General features: G+C 44.1%; 1 protein-coding gene across 2 annotated transcripts in view; it reads left to right on the plus strand.

The window, feature by feature from the left end:
- Positions 1-11,225, plus strand: part of SRRM3 (serine/arginine repetitive matrix 3) — a 110,364-nt gene that overhangs the window by 8,111 nt on the left and 91,028 nt on the right. Inside the window, exon 2 of one of the 2 annotated variants that reach the window (XM_007485990.2) lies at positions 2,719-2,845. The exons of the other annotated variant lie outside the window; for it this stretch is intronic. The gene's annotated coding sequence lies outside the window, so the exon portion shown is untranslated. The remainder of the gene's footprint in view (positions 1-2,718; positions 2,846-11,225) is intronic. 2 annotated transcript variants of the gene reach the window in all.

An 11,225-nucleotide genomic window follows, 5' to 3' on the forward strand; every position in this document is an offset into this window, starting at 1 on the left:
AGAAATGTTAAAGGCAGGATAATCACAAACAGTAGTAATTCAAGTATTATTTCTACTTGTCTTTGGATGAGCCAGGAAGATGCTCAATCAGAGAAACTGGATTTGAATGCCAACTTGTACTTTTCCTAAGCTATGTGACCTTAGATAAGTCACTTCTGAGCTTAATTTCTCCTCTGAAATGAAAATATTTGACTAATTGATCTCTAGAGTGCTTTCCATCTTTAAATCCTATGCTTCCTTGAGATGGAAGTGTGGGACAGTAGAAAGAACATGGCACTTGGAGCCAGAAGATGCAGATTTGATTCATAGAGTCTCTAATTCTCCCTTCTGCTTGGAAAAGGGGGAGAAGGAAGAAAATAGGAAAGCTTTCTCTTTCTGAAGCCTTCAGTGCTCTTTCCTTCACTCCTGTAATAATGAAGAAATGACAGATTCCTAGGGAAACCAAATTCCAGGGTTTAGGGTCCAGTTATTCAAGCACCTCTCAGTCTCTTGTCTCTCAAAAAAGCTACAGAGGCCTGGGTCTCCATTCTTATCCTAGAATGAAGATGATCGGTCATTATGTCAGAGAATCTTAGATCAAACATGTAGCACTGGAATGGACATTACAGGCCATCTGGTCCAAACCTCTTTACAGACAAGGTAAATGAGGACCAGAAGAATTGTGTTGTTGAGGTTCATACAGGAGATTGTCAGTCAGTCAACAACCAGTTATGAAGCACCTACTATGAGCCAGAGATTGTGGCAGAATTGGCACCATACCATCCTGGAACCCTAACATGGGGACCAGGACTCCAGATTTCTGAACCCAACATGTTGGGACCACTGTCCCTTGATATTCCCATGTCTCCTTTTCTCACCTATTTTAAATGGTTTTGAGAGGAGGAAATTCTACTGAGAGGAGGTACCACTGACATTGGTAGTTCATATTTGGGCTCCTGGTGCAGCCTTCTGGTTTCAGGACTTTCCTGCCAGAGGCAGCCCTGAGCCTCCTTGGAGCACTGCTGTGTTCTGCAATAAGGGACCAGAGCCAGGCTGGGCTTCCTTCTCTCAAGTCAGCTCTCAAGCCTGATTCTGTGTGGCTGCTTACTGCAGACTCTGCTCTGCAGGCTGCCAGGGTGGGAGTGACTCACTTTGGGGATGCCTCAGGGGATGTCTCAGAAGGGCTACAAAGCAGAATGAACTATGGCTTTCTGAAACTGGGGTTAGAGGAGGTTCTCAAGCCCCTGATATCTCAGGGCAGCAGCTCTCTCCCACCTCTAGCCCCCTTCTCCAATGCTCAGCATTTCATTTTATTCCTGGCAGAGAACCCATACCATCACTGAGCTTTCATGCTTGAAACTGTCTCCTCTTTTCCTTTGCTATGTTCCCACCCTTGACACCGTGCTCCCCATTTCTTTTTATATATTTTTATGTCATGTTTTACCAATTACATGTAATAAATTTCCACCCCAAGTTTTCCTAAGTTGTATGATTGAACATATCTCCCTCCCTCCCTCCCCTTATCCCTCCCAGGGCTGGCAAGTGATTTGATCTGGTTCATATGTGTATTATCATGCAAAACATTTCCATACTGTTCATTTTTGCAAGTGTGTGCTCCCCATCCCCAACACTGAGTCCCTGTCCTTGGTACTGAGCCCTTATTCCTCTCACTGAACTCCCATCCCTGTCACTGAGTCCCTATCCTTGGTACTGAGCTCTCAATCTTGTCACTGAACGCCCATCTTTGAAAACTGTACCTATCCCCAGCACTGAGCCCTGGAATCAACTCTTATCACTGAAAGGGAGCCCTTAACTTGACATTGAGCCTTCTTCCCTGTCCCTGAATTCCCATTCACAGCACCAAAACACATGGCCAGCATCGATCCTCTAATTGCTGGCACTGAAACCCACACTTCCTGTACTGAATCTTCATCCCTGACACACAACTTCCATTCACAGCACTGAAACACAGACCCAGGACTGGGCTCCCATCCCTGTCACCATCTTTCCTACCCCCTGAACTAGTGACATATTTCAAACTCATTTCTCTGTTGTGCATATCAGTGTGAGTACCTCTGTGTGTGATGAGCTGTGTATGAATATGCATGTGTGAATGAGTGTGACTATGTATATAGGAGGTTGTAGGTGGGGTTTATGTGAAGGATTGTCTCCATGTGAACTGGTGGAGAAGGTTTTGGCTGTAGTCATTGAGACCCTGGTGATAGATTCTGGTGTATAAAGGAAGGAGAGGGGAGCCAGCTCAGGAGTTAGAGAGACTGTGATAGGGATGGGGGCTTAGTCCTTGGAATCCAGGGAGTGGAAGGAGAGACAGACAGAGACACAGACAGAGAGGAGAGAGAGAAAGAGAGAGAGGAATGGAAAGGGGATAAGGGAGAGATAAAAAGACAGACGGACATACAGAGACAGAGAGAGAGAAACAGAGGGGGGAGGAAGAGAAAGACGGGGAGAAGGGAGAGATAAAAGACAGACAGACATACAGAGACAGAGAGAGAGAGAAACAGAGGGGGGAGGAAGAGAAAGACAAAGACAGAGAGGGATAGGGGGAGGGAAATGGATCTTAGTTAAACAAGCTCCACAGACAATAATTGTTATTATTAAAATGAAAATAACTAATATGTGTAATGCATTAGAATTTATAAACCATTTTACATATATTGCCTCATAGGCACATTTCAACAACCCTAAGAGGGAGCTACTTTTGCTGTCTCTATTTTACAGATAAAGAAATTGAGTCTCAGAGTTGTGAAGTGGCTTACCTAGGATAATACAGATAATGGGGTATGAAGAAGGATTCGAACTTAGGTCTTCCTGACTCCAGGTCCATTCCTGTATCTACTTCACTGAGGTACCTACAATAAAACATGAAAGCTAACTGGGTTTGTACAGGGTGGGGGGTGGTCATGGGTGTGGTAGGAGACTCAGACAATCTGAGTTGTCCTGTTTTTGTCAAATTCTAGTGGGACTGTATCCTAGCAGCTGGGCCAGAGCAATTTCCTCCTTCTACTCCCCCCCCCCACACACCATTTTTCTTTTTATTCCCCTTTTATTCTGTCTTCTCAATCTTCCTTTCAACTAGCATCTCCATTTCCTGCTCCTCTCTTCTTTCAGTGACCATTCATTAAATGCCTACTGTGCACACAGAGCCAATGGTAGCCAATACAACTTAGATAGTAATGGCAGTTTACCTTCTCAATTCAATCTAGGTAGATGAAGAGACCTTCCTCACACAGAGAATGATGATCTCTGCTTTACAGCTGAGGGATTTGCCCATCATCACACAAATAGTGAATGGCTGAGTTCAGATTTGAACTCAAATGTAATTATTCTCTTCATGGAGCTTACAGTAGAGTAGGGTCTAGGATAGGGGTAGGACCCAAACATTGTAATGTGCAGCCCTATAACCAATCTGTCAATAGGTATTTATCAAATACTTCCCATGTGCCAGGCACAGTGCCAAGTACTAGAGATACAAAGACAAAAGCATAATGGTCCAAAGTTGCAGGAAGCCTATTGGCTAATGGGGGAGATAACACATACATGTAGTGGTCTCTACAAAATACATACAAAGGAAGTGCAAGGTAACCTCAGAAGGGAAGGTTCTAGCAGGTGTGTGTGTGTGTGTGTGTGTGTGTGTGTGTGTGTGTGTGTGTGTGTGCCAGAAAGGGCTTCTTGCAGAGGGTAACACTTGAGCTGGATCTCAAAAGAAATTAGGGGTTTCATGAATTGGAGGGGGGGAAGGGATATTACTCCAAGAGTGGGGGGGGGCAAAGTCCTGGAGGAGGGAAATAAAGTTTTCTGTGTAAGGAATGGAAAAAAGCCAGTATGGCTGGTCTGTGGAGTTTGTAGAGTGATATGTAGATGTAAGGTAGAGAAGAAGAAAGACTTTTGTGAGGGCTGATGGGAAGGTCCTTATTGATCCAGGACTATCCTTCTGCTAGCAAGCGAATATCCAGCCAGGAAGCAGATGCTGTCATGAACTTTCTCCCCCTGTTTTTCTCCCTTCCTGCTCCACCTCCCCCCTTCTCTGGTTCCTTTAGTCTTTTCTCTAGCTGTCTTGAGATTTAGGACTTGAGTCCTTCCTCCTGCCTTCTGTCCCTGAGCAATGTCCTGGGGTCTGCCTTCCCCATTCTTGTCACAAATTTAAGTTCCTCCTCCCCTCCAACAAATATATACCTTGAGTGACAGTTTGAGCTGGAGTATATGAGGTACCCTAGCTGTTAGAAAATGGAGTTCCAGAGGATATGATATTCAGGATCCAGGACTGTATGGGAGATGGAGTGACATCCAAGTTTTAAAGCAAATGTCCCTGCCATGCATTGAATCCTTCCTGGGTCCCTTCTGCCCCAGGGGAGTAATTCTGTGCTCAGGGAAGTCAAACTCATTTGAATATCAGCTTGAGCCAGGGTAGACTCTGGAGGGAAAATCTTGAACAAAATCACATCATACATTCATAGAAAGACCATGGGATTTAAAGCCAGAAGGGGCTTAGAGATCACCTTCATTCTACAAAGGAAGTCAAAGACTACATATCTGAGGTCACATGGCTAGTAAAGGCAGAGTCAGTTTTCAAATTCATGTCCTTCTCCAAATTGATTGCCCTCTTCCACAGCACTATCCAGAGCCAAGTCCCAATGGTTCTTGGATTATTAGTTAGGATTATTGCTGTTTGCCTCAACAAAATCCCCCATCCCCTCCCTTAGTGGGGATAATTAAGAGTTAACTAGAGTCATAATATTAGATCTCAGGATCAAAGGCCTAGTGCTAGAAGAAACCTTAGAAATCATCTAGTTCAACCTATTCATGTTATAAATGGGGAAATTGATGTCCAGAGAGGGAAAATAGCTTGTCCAAGATCAGGCAGATAACAAGAGTTAAGGCCAGGATTTGAACCCAGGTCATCTGACATCAAATCCAGTCAACACTCTTTCTGTCACATAGGTACTCCTCCAAGTGTCAAAACAGACCTCCAGTCAGTGGAATGACTTTGGAATGGTGTGATTCATCATTAGTTCATTCTTTGAACCCTCCATATTGTCTCTCTCCTAAATTTCTTTATGAGTAAAAGCATGAAATATGTGTGTCAAGTGACTGAGGTCAGACAAGTCTGTCATTTCCTAGGTGAGTCTCAGTTACCATATCTGTAAAATGATCTTAAAGGTCCCTTCCAGCACCAAATCTATGAAGATCATTGTGAAAACAATCCAACTGGAGGTAACTGGGTGAACAAAGACAGGACCAGAAGGACCCTGGAAGGAATACAAGGTGTATGTGGGGGGTTTGGGGGAGATTGACCTCGTTGGTATGGAAAGTGTGTTTGGGGAATGAGGAAATATTGAAGGTGAATGCATAGAAGGCAACTGAAGAGAACCTGAAACCCTGGAATGACCACTGGGTTTAGAGGGAGACACCACTGATTGACACTCCTCTACCTTTCCAGTCTTTCCTCTCACCAGTCCCTTAGTTGGACCCCCTGATCCAGCTAATCTCTACATTTCATTGTTCCCACCCAGATACCTCCAGTTTCCCAGCCTTTGCAACTGCTCATGCTGTTCTCTCCTACAATGCTATTTCCCCCTTATGGACATCCTACCCATCCTTCAAGGGCCAACTCTATTGCCCTTAAATTCTTTCCTGCTCCTTCCATGTAGAAAGGATCTCTCTTTCCTCTGAACTCCCAAAGCACTCACCAATTCCTCTCTTGGGTCACTGAGACGTTCTGCCTTATATTACACTTATCTATATTCCTGGCTTATCCCTCAGGTTGTAAGCTCCTTGAGGGCAGGGACCATAATGAAGTCATCTTTGTAGACCCCTACAGTGTCTAGCACAAGGCCTTATATGCCAGAAGTGCATAGCCAATGATGCTTTTGTTTACTGAATCCCTCTAGAAACCAGGTCTTAAGATCATTGAATTATACATCTAGAATTGGATAGACCTCCAAGGCCAACTAGTTCAACCCATATTTGAACAACAATCCCAACTGGATGGAAACTTTGAGGATAGCTACCTTAACCCTCTTTTTTAACAGGTAGGGAAACTGAGTCTCAGAGAGGTTCATAGATCTAGAATAAAGCTAGAAGGGATCTTAGAAGCCATGCAATCTAACCCTCTCACTGTACAGATGGTAGAGTGATTTGACAAGGTCACATAGGTAGTATATATCTGATGTAGGATTTGAGCTCAAATCCTATGACTCCAGCCTCAGTGTTCTTTCCACTAGACAACACTGGCATTTTCTACCAGTTTTCTGGTCAAGCTAAAATTGGACCATAGCTAAAGTCTCTTCATATAGACCAGGGGAGGAGACTAAGCCTAGAAGTGACTCACATCTCTAGTCTTTTCTTTTAGATCTAAAGTGGAGGACTTGTCACTAGGGCCTTGCCCTTCTAACAAGCTGGGCGTAGTGTGGGGGCTGCAGATGTTTGCCTGGCAGTGGAGTGGGGTACCAGCTGCAAGCACAGGGCTGGCACATTACACAGAAATTGGCTGTGGAATCAGAGAAGCCACAGAATGTTAGAGTTGGAAGGAGCCTTCTTGCTCAGCTTCATTTTTACAGAGGAGGAGATTTAAGGCCATGAAGGAGAAATAGTTTATTTGAGGTCACACAGCTTGTGGGTTGCTTGGTTGGCAAGAGAATCCATGATTCCCAACCTACTATGCCTTGCTTCTTACTTGTTCAGCCAGTGATGGGGCTTGAAAACCTCACATTATCAGTGCTGAGTCTCAAGTCTTTCCAGGTATGAGTATGGGGGAGGGACACAAAGCGGGACTTGGTCCCAAAATGGAACTGCCATTAACTGGGATCTGGAGCCAGTTCAATTCTATAAGATAGTATGGCTAGGAGGTAGGACACTCAATGGGTCACAGAGTCAATGGCTTAACTTCTCTGAGCCTCAGTTTACTCTTCAGTAGAGTAAGATGAAGGGAAGAGGAATCTAGACTACTTTATTTCTGAGGGTGACAGGGCTTTTTGAGTTGGAGGAGACCTTATAAATGTCCTAGACCAAGACTTTTCTTTTGCAATTGAGTAAACTAAGACCCAGAGACTACAGGAAGTAAATAGCAGAGCCAGAAGTTGAATCCAGGGCTTCAGGTTCAACATTCAGTTCTCTTCAGTTCCTTTCAGCTCTGATATTCCATTTTATGAAATAGAAAAGAATGCTTACTTATTCTACTTTAGTATCTGAGAGCCATATTTGCATACAGAAAGTGCCTGAAATGTTGACTGAATCAGAGGGGAAGTCATGGGTAATACAAGTTCCTTTTCCAATCTCTAGATCAGTCAGCTCAAGCCCCATGTGCACCATAGGTGTCTGCCATTGTTTATGTTGGATCATACTGAGGCAAATGTTGCTTAGATCCTATGTAAGGGAGTGGGAGTAGATGGCAGTGGCTTTGTCTCTTCTGTCCCTAACAGGGTTTCTGTGGCTTCTCTGACACCATATGGAATGAGATAAATGGGAGCATCTAGGAATGATTAACTTGGGGGGCATAGATGGATCAGGTGAGATCTGATGAATCTGAGCCCAGAAAGAGATTAGCTTGTGACAATCATAGATTTGGATCTAGAAAGGACCTCCGAGATTATCTAATCCATCCCCATTGTTTTACAGTTGAAGCAATTGAGGCATAGAGAGTTGCAATTGCTTGTCCAAGGTCCCAAGAGTGGTAGATGCCAAAGCCAGGTTTTGAACCAAGTCCTAGCAGTATCACATCATACTGTCTCTTAAACTCTCCTCCTATTGTATACTGGAATCCTCAGCACTAGGAGACCCATCCCCAGAGCTTAACCCATATCCTCTGTCTGTACTGATCATCTGTTCCTAGCATTAAGCTCACATTCCTGGTCTCAAACCTTCCCATCCCTAGTACCGAGTCTCTCAACTAACCCTAAACCCTCCATCCTTGACATGGAGGTCCCATCTTTAACCTCTGGTCCTCTTCTCATAGGACTGAGCTCTCTCTGTTCCAGGCACAATTCCCCCTATCTCTGAGCTCTTATCCTTGATAACAGCCCATATCTTCAGCACTGAGTTACTGTATCTCAGGACTAAATTAATCCTTCCCTGTGACACCCAGTTCCTGTCACTGACATTGAACTCTCATCCCAGGCACTGAGCATTCATCACTAGCATTAAAGCTCCAACACTGGCACTGAGCCCCAATTTCTGGAACTGAGTCCTCATGCCTTATATTTATCTCAGAGTCTGGAGGACAGTTTAATAAGTTCAGTTGAATCATCAAGGGCTTAGAATAAACTCTTGGCCATATTTCCACAGGAACTAAGACTCCCTCGCTGACACTGAAGACCCATCACTAACAAGGAGTCTATTTCTTTTTTTTTTAAGACCTTACCTTCTGTCTTGGAACTGATACAAATATCCATTCCAAGGCAGAAGAGTGCTAAGGGCTAGATAATTGGGGTTGAGTGACTTGCCCAGGGTCACATAGCTAAGAAGTGTCTGAGCTACATTTGAACCCAGGTCCTTCCAACTCTAGGCGTGGCACTCTATCATTGTGCTACCCAGCTACCCTGAGTCTGTTTCTCTTAACACTGAACCCCATTCTACCCCCACCAAGGCCTTTCATCAATAATACCAAGCCTCTATCACTGGCACTCATTGCAGAGGCTAGCTGACATTTTACCAGTCTCAGTAGCATCAACAAAAATTCCCTGCTTTTCAAAGCCCTCATCCTTTTGGTTTAGAATCTCTGGTTTCCCAATTTCATGCCCTTAGCCAGGGCCATACTAGCTATACTTTGGATATATTCCTTCAGGTTACATTTCATCCTATTCTTCTGCCCTGGACCCCATCTCTGACCCCAAGAGTATTCAGAGACACTTCTGTCCAATTAGGAGGAATACCACTGTGGTACTGTGGAAAGGACTGACTCTAGAGTCAAAGGATTCAAATCCTGCCACAGCCTCTGCCTTATGACCTTGGATAAATGTCTTTACCTTCATTGGCCTCAATTTCTTTATCTGTAAGATAAGAGCATTGGACTAGATGGATCTCTGGTTTCCTTTCCAGTTCTAGACCTAGAAACCTCTGATTCTAAGTCCCTTTACATCCCTAGACCTCAGTTTCTTGCTCCATAAAATGAGGAGGCTAGACTAGATGGCCTCTAACATCCCTTCAGCTCCAGATCAATAGTCCTATCTTCTTTCCCTACTCCCAGATGGGAATCTTAATGTTTAAAGATGGGATATCTACCTACTTTTTTCCTGAATGCATCTCCAAACTCCCTCAGGACCCAACAGGTTATAGTCAGTAATAATGGTTAATTAACTGCTTAATTAACTATTTAGACTAATCAAATTAATTAACATTAATTGGTTAATGGTTGTCAAGGGCTCTGAAGAGAAGTACTTCTTCAAAACTAAATGTTTCTGACATCAATTTTTGGATGTTACAAGGAGATCATCTTTCCTTTGTGGGGCAAGGGCAATGGAGAGGGAATTCGGATGACACGTGTGCTTTGAGGTCATTAGTGACAATAGACTGTGGCCACTGTAGCTGAGACTGCTCTGGCAATTGGATGGATTGCTCTCGTCTCTACCTTAACTTTCTTCCCACTCCCAGAAGATGGAGTATGTTGTCAGGTTTGGAGGGAAGTAAAAATTGGAAGAAAAGAATGGTGCAATGGAAAGAATGCTAGTTCTGGAGTCAAGGACCTGGGTTCAAATTCTGGATCTTCTACTTATTCCATGTGTGACGAATCCCTTTGGGCAAATTACTTAGCCTCTCTGGGCCTCAGTTTTCAGATATGCAAAACAAGGGGGTTGGACAGGTAGATGCAGCTATAAATCGGGCATCTTCTATCCCTCCTTTGTTTCTCTTGTAGAATTGTATCCTTGAAAAATTGTAGTATTTCTATGGACAGGTATCACTGAGGCAGAGAGTGCTAGCATGGGATTTCAAAGAGCTGAGTTCTGGTCCTTGCTCTTCCAGCTAGCCTGATGAATGACCCCAACATGAGCATGGGACTTTCTGGGTCTTATGCTTCTCATCTGTAAAATGGGCATAAAGGGAATTTGTGAGGAGCAAATGAGATAACTGATATGATTAGGCTCCAGGGGAAATGATACCAAAATCATATATAAGTGGTGGCAGCAATAATAAGGGAGGAGCACCACTGGGTTTGGGTGGCAACTCTACCACTGACTGGTTTGTGGCATCCTGTTTCCTCCTCTTGACCTCAGTCCTTTCCTCTGTAAAATGAGACTCTCCAAGGTTCCTTCCAGTTTTAGTAGTCATAGGTTGTATGATCTCCAGGGAGTTTCCTCACCTGGAATCCTCACCAGGCCAGGGATGCTCCTTGCAATTGTCGAGGGGTTTTGTTGCTTGGTTACAGAGACCTTGAGCTCATAGCAAATGGAGAATGAATGGATATACTCTCCCCCTCCCCTCATAAGCCCTATTCTCTAAATCCTGAGGGGTAGTGAATGTCTGGGAAAGGGAAAGGAAGAGAATGGTTGCTTAGCAGCCAGTGATAGACTCAGTCAATATACCTTGGGCACCTTCCTGCCCTCATCTTCTGCCCAACAGTGCTTAGGCCTTTGCAAGAAGAGTTCCTTGGACCAGATAGAGGCCAACCTGCCAGCTGATGATCTGGAATGTATCAGGAAGGAATTTTTTTCCCAATGAATTTATCTGCTTAGAAGAGGAAGGCCATACCCAGAGAACAGAATCAACTATCCCTTCTTAACTAAGATCTTTTTATATTGTTGCAAGATCTTGCCATCCCTCTCTACACATACATACACACAATTTAGACTCTAGAAAGACCCTCCAAAGGTGCTAAACCCTTCCCCCCTCCCTATCCCATGACCACACATATCCAGCCCTCACCAGGCCAGCCCATGCATTTGGATAAGAGTCCCAAGATAAGTGAGGTACTTGCCTTCTTTCTTATCTCAGGAGGGAGCCATCTACTTCCACCCAAAGAGCATGCCCTACTGTCCAAGAATAGGATCCATTTCTCCATTTGCCTGATCCTGGGCCTCTTCTAGTGCCAGGAGCCCAGAACCCAGGTAGTCCTCATGCTTGATCTTTTTTGTCAATGTGAGAGATTATGTAGTAAAGCAGATAGAGTACTGGTCTTGGAGCTAGAAGAGCCTGGCTTAATTTCCTGCCTCTGACACTTTTTACTAGTGAAGTAACCATGCATAAGTCATCTAAATACTTGGAGTGTCAGTTTTCTCATATGTAAAATGGGGTCA

Source organism: Monodelphis domestica, chromosome 2 (genome assembly GCF_027887165.1).
Source record: "Monodelphis domestica isolate mMonDom1 chromosome 2, mMonDom1.pri, whole genome shotgun sequence".
In the NCBI taxonomy this organism is placed as follows: Eukaryota; Metazoa; Chordata; class Mammalia; order Didelphimorphia; family Didelphidae; genus Monodelphis; species Monodelphis domestica.